Source organism: Rhamphochromis sp. 'chilingali', assembly GCF_963969265.1.
Source record: "Rhamphochromis sp. 'chilingali' genome assembly, chromosome: 20".
Lineage (NCBI taxonomy): Eukaryota > Metazoa > Chordata > Actinopteri > Cichliformes > Cichlidae > Rhamphochromis > Rhamphochromis sp. 'chilingali'.
Window position 1 is genome coordinate 16,710,374 of NC_137947.1, and position 15,166 is coordinate 16,725,539.

Genomic DNA, 15,166 nt, shown 5'->3' on the forward strand with positions numbered 1-15,166 from the left:
TAAGCAATAATGATGCTATTTATGTGCGAGAGTATTCATAAAATATTTAAAAGAAGCTAATTTTGGATGGAAGGAAGTGTTGGAGTGTTCCCGTGTGCTTCAGACAGAAGCACTTCCTTAACCAGCCCCTCTTTATTTCTCACAGCACTGCTCGGTTTGTAGTCCTTTTCTTTGGCTGGTTTAACAGGTTTCTGCAGGATTTTTTTTCCCCCACACACACACGGCTATGCATGGTTCCTGCCTGTCATGGACTTTTTTTTTCCTGTCTCATTGTATCCACCAACTTCTGCGTTGCCACTTTCATGTTTTACTGTGACCAGCGTTTGTCGTGTTTTCTGCTAAAGGAAACTAACACATGAACCAAAAGTTAAGCTTAATGAATGTGTGTTCTGCTGAAGGAATGAACACTTGAGATCCATCTCTAAATTGTGTGCATTGGTTTGGGTTCTTAACAAGAGGCACAGTTGCGTTTTAAATGTGCTCCAAAGCAGGCGATTTTATTTTTATATTGAAAATGCGCTCTATGGATGTCTTGTGCAAGAGTAAAGTGGTCCATTTTAACACTACCGTGTGTCTGCATTTCTTTTCCCCACTGTTTGTGTCACAGCAGGTATTTTGACTTGTCTTTATAGAAAAAAATGTTATTTGTTTATTTGCAAAGATAAGAGCACACTGAAAGAGATGAAAACTTAATAGAGCAGCTGCTGTGTGGGTTGCAGTGTTACACTGCTGACCAGCAGATGGCAGTAGAGTTGTAGCTCCTGGAAACTAGATTGATTTGAGGGATTAAACCAGGTTTAGTCCAACTCGTAGATTAGTTAGATACATGTTAGACAATTTTGTAAGCATTTTTAAGACATAAAATTAAATACAACCATGCCAGCAGTGCAGTTTTAACAATCTGTGATACACCCGTTGACCGCAGTTCCCTCACAACAAAGGATAGAGAGAAAAAAATGACTCATAATTTACAAAATAACTATTTTATGAAATCCATGTCATCATCCATAAGAAGCTGAGAAACATATTAGTTGCAGGAGCCAAGGTGATAGTTCCATTTATATCCTCAGCACCAGGAAGCTTTTCCTGTTTAGACAGAGCTTTTTCTGGAGGAGTAAACACAACCGAGTAGGTAGATGCTGCCACTCTGACTCATTCAGGTCAAATGGTTGTTAAACTTTCTGATTTTCTTAAAACAATGCATACAATTCCCTTATCAGATTTCAAAGATCTCTGATAATTACTCTGGTGTGATGATTTTATGAAGTTTAAAAGATTTTGTTTTTTGGTAGCAGTTTCTGTTCAAGCTCAGTAATAATGCAGTAATGGTGGTGTAATAAGGTTAAAACAAGCGGGTAATGGTTTTGAAATGGGAAGTTACTACTACTTAATTACAGTGTTGTCCACATAACAGCAAACTAATTCTCTTGCATCAACAGTAATAGTACAGTAATATTACATTGAAATTTATGTTATATCCAAAAACTCGAGAGTAATTGCAAATATATATATGAGACAAGCCAAGTGTTACATTTTTTCCCCCACAACGGGTGTTTCTGTTTCATCATCCTTTAAATCAGCAAGTGTAAAAACATCTCTGCATAATGCAGCACGCAGGGCTACAAACATCAGCATCCAACAGCAATGGGGCTGTTTAATAAACCTTCCCAGCTAATTACAACAAAAACTGATCGATCTTCTTCTCACAGCTTCACAAAGTACATGTGTTTATACTCACTGCTTCTGCACAGAGTGAGCTAAGGGGTTTTATTTCTGCCATCATTTTCTCATTTCTAATAGAAAGCCTTTTTTTGTGGATGGATCCACATATTTGATTTGGGCCTTCCTGAAACAACCCTATGATGGATTTGAGTTTTCAGAGGCAGAGCGTTCAGCTATTAGTCCTCTCTACTATGGAACCAGCTCCCAGTTTTGGACTCGGCGTGGACACCCTCCACTTTTAAGAACGTCTTAAAACTTTGATAAAGGTTATAGTTAAGGTTGGATCAGAAGATCCTGAACCATCTGCTCCAATAGGCTTTGGGTGCTGGGTGAGTTCCCATAATGCCCTGTTTCTTCTTCTCTCCTCCCTTTTCACTCTGTATTGAGACACGACTACTCTAGTAAGCCTTAGCGATTATTAAACTCTGACTCTCTCACCTATAGTTTACCTTTGCTCTCTTGTTTTCCCCTCACTCCCACCCAATCACGGTGGATGGCTGCCCCTCCCTGAGCCTGGTTGTGTTGGAGGATTCTTCCTGTCAAAAGGGAGTTTTTCCTTTCCACTGTTGCCAATGCTTACTCATAGGGAATTGTGTGATTGTTGGGGTATCTTTCTAATATTGTAGGTCCTCAGAATAAAACACCTTGAGGCAACTGCTGTTGTGGATTGGTGCTCTGTAAATAAAACTGAACTGTCTTTTATTGAATCATGGATCTACACTTCTCCTTTATTGGAGGTCTGTTGGTTCCAGTGAAAACCTCACAAGCCAACTGCTCATCAGCCTCTATTAGAAATACAATTTACTGTATTTCAATGCAAAGCTGTGCGTATTTACATTTATTTGACTAATTTACTTATTTGCTTTCACGTGACTCAGGTCACTTTTAATTAAAGTGTAAACAACACAAACCACATAAAATCTTTTAAAACTGTTTTTTAAGTTCTGATTTGGTCCCCCTTCTTTACAATCTGACCTCAGGCTGAAGTGTCAGATCACACATCATGTGACTTTAACGCTAAGCTCCCAACATCAACATCTCGACTCTGGTGAAGAGGTGTTGAGGTTGTCTAAGAGTGGTGATCGTTTGGATCACAACATTTTAGATGAAAATCTGTTTGTGTCACAAAAAGGAAGGAAATTTGCAAGGAAATGTGAATAGCTGAAGCGATTTATTAAAACATCTGCAAGCGTAATTAGAAATACAGTATACAAGGCAAAAACAATGACTTTGAGAGTCAATATTAGGTATGAGGAGGACCTTTACAGTCCAAACATCCTTATGCAGGTTTCTTAAATTGTCTTTAAGTAGTGTTGAGGAATAGTTCTCCAGGCATCTTGCAGGACATTTAAAGTTCTTTTTTGGATGCTGTTCTTTGTTCTGCTCTCTGTCAGGATGATCCCACACTGCTTCAATAATGTAGAGGTCTGGGTCCTGGAGAGGCCAGTGCATGACTGATAATGTTCCACTGTATTTGTGCCATTTTTGCCATGCTAAAAAAAATGACTCTGTTGCCAATCGGATGCTTTCTAGATGGTATTTCATGGTGGATCAAAATCTGATGTTAATTTTCTGAGTTCATAATTCCAGCAATTTTAAAAAAAATCTCCAACACCACTGTCTGAAATGCAGCCCCATTATCTGAATGAAGACCATTATCTGATCAGTTGCTCTCTAAGGGGTCAACCCCCCTCCCCCTATAATCCTGTTTCTTCAGACAAAAAGGTTTTTGTTTGCCCCTCCAACCCGGGACTGTGCTACCAGGTGATGGATCTAAGTGGAGAAAAGTGCACTAAAACTAAAACTTAGACATCATTGAAGCGGACGTGGAGCACACCCAGGTTTTCTGCAGGCAGAGGTCCATACACTGACAGGCGAGATAACGTAATGGACTCAAGAGGAGAGCACAAGAGTGGCTGCCACGCATTTATCAGATGTGGTATCACTGAAGATGTTAAGGGTGTGACCGGAGTGTTTATCATGTAGAGTAGAGTTTGTCTGAGGAGCATTTATCTTTAAACGTTTTCCTCCCACCACTCTAAAACACATTCATTCATGTTCTTTAATAAAGCAGAATGTTGCTTTCTTTGTGCCTTTTATGCTTTTTCTTATATTTTGTCATACATATGTTCAAGTTATCACTGTGAGGGACATAAACAGGCCTCAGGCTGCTCTGTGTGATCAACTTGAGAGACTTTTTTAAGGCTTATTTTGAACATGCAAAGCTACTCTTCTACATGTCCTCTAGATGTAGGTCCTCTTTAATGTGCTTTTAGTGATTAATCATTTTATCTCTCATACTTTTCTGTCTGTGTTGTCGCAGGCAGCTGCAGACACTGTCCAGATGTGGAGTCTAATCTGTTATTTTATACTCCATTTAGACCTCATTAGTATCCAGTGTGATTAATTGAGATTCTACCCCAATTTTTAATGTAATCCCACTGCTCGGCTGTCCCACAAAGCATCAGAGGCGCTGCAGCTGTGGAACTGACAGCTAAATTTGTTCCCACCAAGAAACAGAGCTAGTGCACACTGGGGAAAAAAAGAGAAAGGGTTTACTTAGCAGGACACATCTCAGAGTGTTTCCAGCAGCATGTCTGTGTCATTTCCAAGAGAACAATAACTATGTGTCACCCGGTACTTTGGTTATGTAGCTGCTTTTGTCCTGTTGTCATGCTCTGAATGCTCGACAAACAAAACTCATTTGTCCCCCAAGGAAACACGCGCACACTTTCTCGCCTCTCAAACTCCTGTGTGTGTGTTTGTGTTTGCACTTAATGTGCATGCTTATGCGTCTGCATGCACATGTGATGTGTGAAATTAGACCCCGTCAGCAGAGAGCGGGCCAGGTAACCCCACTCCCAGGCTGCAACAGAAGGCTTTTGTGGCCACTTCCCCACCCCTACTCTTTAACCCCCTCTGCCATTAAAGAGCTGCTGAACTCACAGGTAGACAATCAGGCCATTTCGAGGCATGCTCTAAGTTTTCAGATATGGGGCGCACACAGAGTTGGCTTAGTAACTGATCACTATGCCCCCTCGCTCCCCCACCACCTCCTCTGATCCCTCACTTTTTGTAATGATCAGTCCTCTGAAGTCTGAGGGTGCGGCTGTGCAGCATGTGCAGATGTAGCATGACGTTACACGTCTCTGGTTTACTTCCTACATGTCCTCGCCCTCGTAGCTTTATTTAAATTCTCCTCCCTTTCTCATCATCATTTTGTGAAATCACCCGTTTCCATCAGCACCCTCCAGTCTGCGTGTCAAAAGTTCAGAGTCGTAGTTATCATGACAAAAGCAGCTTCCTCACACAGCGTAATCCCAAAAGGCCGGCTTTTCAAAACCAGCCCGGAGTCCCTGTTTGTTAGCCTTCTGTGTTGGCAGAACACAAAACTTAATAAAAAGGAAGGTTGCAGCTAAAATGTAACAAAACAAGCTTATATCTTACAAAGCTATGTTTGTCTTTTTGTGCCAAAAAGTCTTCTTTAACCTCAAAGTAAGTGAACCTAATTCTCTGAACTCCCTTTCACCTTGAAAACTGGAGACATTTTTCTTGCTGGTTATTGTTTAGCAGCATTGTGGAGCAAAGAATTGGACTTCCTGGACGATGAATTATGATTGAGATAAATCTTTCAGGCGACAAATGATCCAGCTTCTCTCCCAAATCCTCTGGGATAAATAAACCTTTTCTCACTCTTTTCACATTTATACTTTTTTCCTTCCCTTGAAATCTTTTTGACCACCAAAGTCAAACAAACAAGTCAACCGCCCTCTTATGTGCTGTTTGATATTTCAGGTAATTGATACTCAGAGGCTCCATTGAGCAGCTTTGCTTGTCTCCCCGGCAGCCTGCACAGGCCCCTGCTGGAGAACGGGGAGAGAGAGAGGCCCCTGTTCAGCTGGAGCTGCAGGAAGCTGGCTTCCTCCGGAGCGGCACAGCAAAGTGGTGTAGTTGTTGAGGAAACGATCCCGCTCTCAAAGGCCTTTCCCTGGGAATACTGGGTTACAGTGTGAGAAAGTCCCACAGTTGTTTTTGACATCGTGTCCCTGGGGCATGTCCTGGTGGGAACACACAAACGCCACATCTCTACGCAGCGTGGACGTCCATCAAGACACCATCAGGAGCAGCAGAGCGCCCACAGTCCATTGCTACAGTGCAAAGCGTTGGTTCGACTGATGGCGTTGCAAAATCAGGTGGCCCTTTAATGCAACTGGACACCTCGTCACATAAATTTGAAGCAAGTTTCACATATCGCTGCAACAATAGTCACACAAAGCCCAGCATTCATCCGGGCTTAGCATCTACACTTTGGGGGGAAAAGCAGATATTCTCTAATTGCCACTGCATGCTGCCCTGAAGGAAAGTATGTCACTCAATAAGATAATCACACAGTGGGAACCCTGGATTGCCAGCACCAGCTTGCAATCTGGAAAACAAATATTTCCATTGTGAATTTGCAGAGCTGGCTTCGACATGGTGCATGCAAACATCTTCAGAGTGTTTGTATGTGTAATGAATACAGGAAGCATTCCCATTCAGTCCAGCCAGTACAGTCACTACCAGTCAGTCAGTCAAAAAGCTGCAGGTGTGCAGGGTCAGCAGGTCAAGAGCTCAAACTGATTTGAATATGTGGAACAAATGGCTAACATATGAGTGCATATAGTGATGTTTGCAATCTCAGATAAATGCCTCTTTATCACAAAAGCTAGATTTTCTTGCATTTACCCTGTGAGGTCGTGATATGAGTTCCCACATGAGGGAATAGTGTATTACTCTGTCACGCATGCAGCTACTTGAGTTTTAATTTAAAAATGATCTTTTCCAAATATGTGTCTGTGACCTCTTGTTTTTTAAAGGGCTTCAGAGGAACAACTTGGCTTCAGAGGGACCGACTGGAATATGTAAAATACTGAGAGATGGACTAACATTGTTAGTTTTGGTCTTTTCATTGGATTTGTTATCAGGAAGGAAAATACAGTGGGGCAAAAAAGTATTTAGTCAGCCACCGATTGTGCAAGTTCCCCCACCTAAAATGATGACAGAGGTCAGTAATTTGCACCAGAGGTACACTTCAACTGTGAGAGACAGAATGTGAAAAAAAAAAAATCCATGAATCCACATGGTAGGATTTGTAAAGAATTTATTTGTAAATCAGGGTGGAAAATAAGTATTTGGTCAATAACAAAAATACAACTCAATACTTTGTAACATAACCTTTGTTGGCAATAACAGAGGTCAAACGTTTACTATAGGTCTTTACCAGGTTTGCACACACAGTAGCTGGTATTTTGGCCCATTCCTCCATGCAGATCTTCTCGAGAGCAGTGATGTTTTGGGGCTGTCGCCAAGCAACACGGACTTTCAACTCCCGCCACAGATTTTCTATGGGGTTGAGGTCTGGAGACTGGCTAGGCCACTCCAGGACTTTCAAATGCTTCTTACGGAGCCACTCCTTTGTTGCCCGGGCGCTGTGTTTTGGATCATTGTCATGTTGGAAGACCCAGCCTGGTTTCATCTTCAAAGTTCTCACTGATGGAAGGAGGTTTTGGCTCAAAATCTCACGATACATGGCCCCATTCATTCTGTCCTTAACACGGATCAGTCGTCCTGTCCCCTTGGCAGAAAAACAGCCCCATAGCATGATGTTTCCACCCCCATGCTTCACAGTAGGTATGGTGTTCTTGGGATGCAACTCAGTATTCTTCTTCCTCCAAACACGACGAGTTGAGTTTATACCAAAAAGTTCTACTTTGGTTTCATCTGACCACATGACATTCTCCCAATCCTCTGCTGTATCATCCATGTGCTCTCTGGCAAACTTCAGACGGGCCTGGACATGCACTGGCTTCAGCAGCGGAACACGTCTGGCACTGCGGGATTTGATTCCCTGCCGTTGTAGTGTGTTACTGATGGTGACCTTTGTTACTTTGGTCCCAGCTCTCTGCAGGTCATTCACCAGGTCCCCCCGTGTGGTTCTGGGATCTTTGCTCACCGTTCTCATGATCATTTTGACCCCACGGGATGACATCTTGCGTGGAGCTCCAGATCGAGGGAGATTATCAGTGGTCTTGTATGTCTTCCATTTTCTGATGATTGCTCCCACAGTTGATTTTTTCACACCAAGCTGCTTGCCTATTGTAGATTCACTCTTCCCAGTCTGGTGCAGGTCTACAATACTTTTCCTGGTGTGCTTCGAAAGCTCTTTGGTCTTGGCCATGGCGGAGTTTGGAGTCTGACTGTTTGAGGCTGTGGACAGGTGTCTTTTATACAGATGATGAGTTCAAACAGGTGCCATTCATACAGGTAACGAGTGGGGGACAGAAAAGCTTCTTACAGAAGACGTTACAGGTCTGTGAGAGCCAGAGATTTTCCTTGTTTGAGGTGACCAAATACTTATTTTCCACCCTGATTTACTAATAAATTCTTTACAAATCCTACCATGTGAATTCATGGATTTTTTTTTCACATTCTGTCTCTCACAGTTGAAGTGTACCTCTGGTGCAAATTACTGACCTCTGTCATCATTTTAAGTGGGGGAACTTGCACAATCGGTGGCTGACTAAATACTTTTTTGCCCCACTGTAAAGTCAAATGCCCAGAGGCTTTGCTGCAACGTTGATTTTACCCCCACCTCTGGTTAGCTGTGGTGAAGATGGTGCACTCTGTTTTAGCCACCTTTCCTCTGATCGACTGTCTCTCACAAACATGAGGTTTGAATAGCTGGTGGATGGAGCTTCTGTGCTCACAGTGAGAAAGTATTTAGGACGTCTACTCTCAGTGACGTCATACAAATCCAAGAGTAGAAAATATATGCCTGAAACAGAGCATTTAGAGCATTATTAGAATCGTTGGCCACCACTGTAACAGTAAACAAGAAAAATATTTGTGTCTGCCGGTGCTACCCTGGAACCTAGATGCATCTGTGGTTTTATTTTGAAAATCCTAGGAGATTTTCAAAAAAATTGACCTCTGACCTTGACGTTGAGTTCCAGGTCACTGATATTCGAACATTCAGGGATTTTAAATACACGCTCCAATAGTGTTTAAATCAAAATCCTATACTGCCTCATTCTCCAGTTTGTTGCATTGGAAAACTTGGGTGTCCAGGCCCGTGCCCACCCGGCGGGGTGACATCAGCCTTTTATGGGTGAGGCATAAAAGTCTTTTTTTTTTTTAAACCGCTTTAAGACCTAAAGAATTTTCTTCAATTTAAAGAAAGCAGAACAGAGATTGTTATGTTTGTTTGTGCTGAGCAGCTGATTGTTGGCCACAGTGAAGCCCTCTCTTTCTCATAATGACCTTTGAATAGTCATAAATGCTCGTATTATGACAAGGCTGGATCATTATAGTTCTTACTCTAAACAGATTTACTATAGTTGTCTCTTCATCGACTTCAGCTGCTACAAAACACTGCTGGTCCACTCTTAACTGGGATGAGTGAACATGAACACATTACACCAGTTTTAGCTTCGCTCCATTGGCTTCCTGTCAACGTTAGGATTAATTTGAAGATTTTCTTGTTCACACTCCTGCCAGAGTACTGAGGCCCACTAATTAGATGATCCTCACTATTCCAAGATCCAAGACTTAAAAATAGAGATGTCTGGGCTTTTTTGTTTCCCCGAGTCTCTGAATGTCTTACCATTTCGAATTAGAACTGCCCAAAAGTATTTCCTCAAGACTCATTTGTACTCTCTGGCCTTTAATTTGCGGCCAGATGTTTTATTATTGGCTGCGTGTGAAGCACTTTGGTCAAGTCTGGTTGTTTTAAAAGTGCTATACAAATAAACTTGACCTTTCTCAGAGTGAACCAGAACAGTGGAGCTGCTGGACAAACCAGATAAGAACAATGAGCTGAAAGATGCTAAACTGAGGGGAACATCACAGCTGAGAGTGCGATCTACATGTTTCACATACAAGCAGCATGTTGAATCAATGTAATCAATCATAATTATGACTGGAACTAATTTTTACTTGAATAATTGCATCTAATAAATTAATAAAGGACTTCTTATGTCAGAAAATAGTTGAGAGAAGTGAAAATGAGATTTAAATGCAATTTGATGTGAAATAAATTGAAGCAAGAAGCTTAATGCTGCAAAGAGGTGACAGCAGCTGTCTTTAAAGGACCTCCGCTCGGCCTTGTGCATCCTCCAGCTCTCCTTCCTTTCTCAAACTGGACAGGAAATTACCATGAGGCATTTCCTGCATATTTCTCATCACCTTGAAGCAGGGGTCGCTGGGAACAATGCACGCCTGCTCTTCCTAACAGCAGAGTCCTTCGTGTGTTCCTGCATGTACTGTGTTATAACAAGAGCACATGTTTCTTCATGTGTCTTTAACTGGCTAAGTGAGAGTAGGTATTTTCTTCCTCTAATGAAGCTCATGTGCCGCACAGCTCTTTGATGTCATGTGATTGCCACGGAGCCTTTCAGGCTCTGCTTCTTCGTTTCAAAGCTTCGGTCAATTAGGTCCCGGTTTAATATAGTTTGTGGCTGCCTGGATGTTAATTTGGTGACAGGTGACACATCACAGAGCAAAATAAGCATTGATGTCGTTGGAGTCTGATGGGGTCTGATTTAGGATGCAATCAGAAAACTGCATCAATGAAAACAGTGACCTGGAAACAGTAACAAAATCTCACCACTTTCTGAGGTGTGAATGGAAAAACTGCTTTACTTAAAAAACAACCTCCTCTAATTCTCACCCAGTGATCACGTCTGCTTATGATTTTTTTCTTATTAATTAGAAAACATTTTCACATTTCACATGTTTTCACTTTCCTGTTTCATGAAACTAAATATGCACATCTGTTTCATGAGATACGTACAGTATTAGTACATTACTGGCACAGATTTAAAAAGGTGCTGGAAACATTTCTCACAGATTTATGTCCATATTGACACAATGTCATCACACGGTTTCTGCAGATTTCTTGGCTCCACGTCCATGATGAGAATCTCCCGTTCCTCCACATCCCAAAGGCGTTCTACTGGACTGGGATCTGGTGACAGCTGTCTTCTGTTGTCCAATCATGGCGTGCCCATGCGAGGTTTCCTGTTCTCAGGTGACAGCAGTGCCACAGCAGTGGCATTAGGAACGGTTATTTGTTGCCTTCCTATTAGTTCGAAGCAGTCTGGCCATTCTCCTCTGGCCTCTGTTATTAATAAAGCTTTATTGCCCAGAGAAGTGCCGCTCATACTCTCTCTTTTCCCAACCACTCTCTGTAAACCCAGAGGTTGTGTGAGACCAACAGTTATCCTATATACTCAGACCAGCCGTGGCCTTACATTGTTGCGTTCAATGTCACATATTTGTCTTAACATTCAGTTGAACATACCTAATAAATTGGCTGGGGTGTGTATTTATTTGCTACAGTTTGAAACTAGACTATCAAGAAACGGTTTAAGGACACAAAGTGAAGCCATCGGTAGTCGCCATAATCTTCTAGACAACCACATTCCACTAAGTCCTATAAAAATGTACTAATACTGAACATTTAATACATTCAACAGATAAACTCTGTATAGAAACACTCATTCATTGTCATAACCTTTCAAAAAACCGCAAAGAGGTTATATAATTTTAAGTGAACCTTGCAACAAATATTATTACTGCAAAACAACAAAAACCAAAACAGAAATATTTCAAATCCTGGCTCCCTGCAGCTAAAACCAGTTGATGTTTCGGAATTTCTTTCATTACATAAAATTGCATTGTCGGTTTGTTGGTTTCCTGTTGCATGGATTGTTGTTTACGCCACAATAATATCAGAACAATGATTCTTAAAACTTGTGGAAGCGTTGTTTACCTCGTTGCTTTATCGTTACATCGTCTGTTTAGCATCGCTCGAATCTGTTAGAAATCTTTCACACGGGAACTCAAGGAGACTGTTACGGCTTTACGAAGGTCACTGTTTGATGAGAGTCCGTTGCACCTGCGTGTACACGGATGCACTGCAGAAACCAGGCGAGAAACACGAGACTAAACCAACCCGAGCCTCCCTTTCTCTCGCACAACCTCAAAGTGCAGCTATAGACGTCTCTCACATGGTTGTGATCTTCAGCATGTCCGCGGGGTCTTTGTGTGTGTGAGTGTGTGTGAATGTGTGTAAGTCATCACTCACCACCTTCTAACACTTTACACAGCAGTCAGAGTAGCTTTAAATGTGTCTTTTAAAGTCAAAATATCTTCTAAGAGGACTATGAGAGCAGTCCTCCCCTGCAGACTAAGTGCTTTGCTGGATTCGCTCTCTGTCCTAGACTTATTAAAACAACATGACTCAATTATAGTCCCGACTTAAGTAATCATGTTTTATGGCAAAACCACTATTATTATGTATGTCTGGCTGACTACTAACTCCACGAAGGAAGTCTGTCTTGCAGGTTTCACTTAAGATGTGCATTGATTTGTGCTCCCAAGCTCTCGAGCGTGCACAGGCCTACATTACTGTCTTAAATGTCTATACACACTGTAGAGACTGAACACAAACCAGCCTGGCCCCCCTTTGATCTCCGCTGTGATGGCAGAGTGCTGAAATAATGAAATTGTAATAACAGAGTACCACAACTGATGCCGGGACATGTTCGTTCAGGCATAAAGATTAAAAGAGGTGCTTTTTAAAATAAAAGATCTCAACAAGCAGGACTGATGAAGAAAGTACATTTGTGATCCAAGAAAATATTAACAAACGTCCTCGGCCGAGTTTCACCTCGATGCTCTTTGAAGAGCAGTTTGACAATTTGGAAAATGCGTTTTGCTTTCATGCTGGAATTTTATAAGCAGACTGATGCCGCTCTCATGTCTGAGCATGAGCACTGAGGAGGTTGGCTGGGATTTACCAGCAACTTTTAATTTAACACAGTCTATCTGATCTCGAAAGTGCCACACAGGTCACTAAGCAAATGGTCTCCGCCTGACCCTTGAATGAACTTTGACCTCCAGCACGTGATGCAGAACTGACCCATTCTGTTTTGGCTGTAATGACCAAATGCCTCACTGTCATCCTAACCTAACAAAGAGAGGACACACCCTCTAAAACACACGGACGCCTTATGAAACCGGAGCCTCTCCCGATGCAGATGGTATACGCGTATTGGCACATGTGCAGGAGCTCCGCTGATGTTTTGGGTCATATTTATTCCTGGCACAGGGGTTCAGAGAAAGCGTTCTGGGGCTGTTTTACTCAGAAAATGGTTTGAGAGCCAAACTCCTTTAGCGGGACCAGATGTTTTAGTTTGTATGTACACACACAAACTTTGGGTTCAGGATCTGAAATTATCATATTCAAAAATATACACTGTGATCACGTCAAGGTCGCTGGCCCCTCAGAGACACCTGATACTACTTTAAAATTGCTTCAGTGCACAGCAGGAGGGAGACATATGTATGCTAATTAAAAATCAAGAGGCTGGAGTGCAGAATTTCACGTCATTATGGCAACTTTGCTTCACAATAATCAGTCCGGCCAGCAGACTAAACATTTAGAAGAAAGAGATTTTGAATGTAGGTCCGGACAGCGGGTCGCTTCTTATTGTCAGTGCACAGATTTTAAACAAAGTATGGGCCAAAGTTTTTATCTGCAGGAAGTCAATGTTATCAAACAATGATAGCATTTCTGCAGACTTCCAGGACATGACAAAAGCATTGTGTTGTAAGGCAGGGATTGTCACAGTATTTTTAGTAAAAGAAATGCACAATTTATAAGAAGTGTGCAAAAGCTGTAGAAAAAACTGATCAGTTAAAGGAGGAAACAGCATTTCTTGAGTTACAAATTCAGTTTAGACTTCTTAAAAGTTAGATGAGAAGTTTGATAAGCCCTATCTTTAGCCACCAGCTGAATGCTCAACACAAAGACTGAAAAAACACATAAAAAGCTGAATAGCCAAGCTCGCTTCCTGCCATGTTAAACCTTTTTATTCAGTTCAATTTGCTTTATAAAGCATCATAGTTTTTTTTAATACATTACCAAAGAATACTAGGTTTCAAAATCCCTGATCACACCTTCAATCAGCAAAATTACTTTTTCCCTCTTCCAGAAGCACAGTATATGCTCTAATCTAACCAGACTGAATGTGTGGTGGGAGTCTAGTTTCTTTACATAGCCTTAAAATAATGTTAACGTTTCTCTCTGTGGTTTTCAACATCACTCAATCCTCACAGACTTTCATGTTTGTCTGAAATAAAGATGTTGACAACCTTCCAAATTGCATTAAGGCTTAAAGTTATACTGCTGCTTTAAAACTCAGGCCTGTAACTGACATCTAGGCATCATCTCAGCTAATTTGAGTCATTGAATACTCAGCTGTCTTTGTGTGGTTGTGTTTAGCAGACATCTGTACCTGTGGGATGCATCTTACAAACCAAACTAATGCCAGTAAATTCTTTAGCGCTGCATCTTTTTGTCTAAACGCAGTTACACGTGGCTCAGAAAACCTCAGATGGTGAGGGCTAAAATCAGAAATTCAAGCTTTCAAAATGGGTGAGGTGACTATCTTTTATATACAGTCTAATGAGTGGAATATCTAAACCAAAGATTTAACGTTTTTATGGCATTAAATGTACATGTTTTTCATATTTTTCCACAACAATCAGCCTCACACATTTTGCATAGTAAGGGTTTCTACTAGAATTTAGAAGTTGGAAATGGACTGGTTTACATGGTGCCATTCTAGTCTTATTAACTCGTCAAAGTGCTTTAGACAACAAGCCACATACACCCATGCGTTTGGACTGTGGGAGGAAGCTGGAGGAAACCAGTGCAAGCACAGGGAACACATGCAAACTCCACACAGGACCAGGGGATTTAAACCATGAACCTTCCAACTGTGAGGCGACAGTGTGTTTGAGCACACCTTTGCTGCATGTAATGACAGCAGAACCAGATCCAAACTACAAATGTTCAAACGATTATTAAGCTTGATTTCCATCTGCTCTATTAGTTTCTTACTGAACGACATAAATCTTTAATCCCACACATAATCTTTGCTCATTTGCTCTTCTAGCCTCCGACTTCACTCAACTCGGTTTCACTGACAGACTGCATATAATTCATCCTGTGCTGGCTGAGGCGATGTATTCTTTTCATGTACAGAGGAAGTGTAATATCCTGTTCCTGCATGAGCTCTAATACCACACTGAGGCAGAGTGGCCCCCGGCCTTTCAGGGGCCTGAATGCTCCTGAAAACTAAACTACAAGCCTTTTGAGACTGTGATATATGAGGTGGCTCTCTGTCTTAGAGCTTCAGTAAAAGTTGAGCCTAATGGGGTCCCTTTTTTTTAGAGCACGGGAGGGGATGGTTCTCATTTCAGTGGCAAATGTACCCTGCAGCGGAGGCTCACGCATTTTAATCGGAGTCATTGTTGTGAAACTCCGCTTTCAGTGAGAGCCACAGATTGTCTGCCAGTGTGCTCTGGGATCAGCGTCAGAGCTGTCTGTGTCACC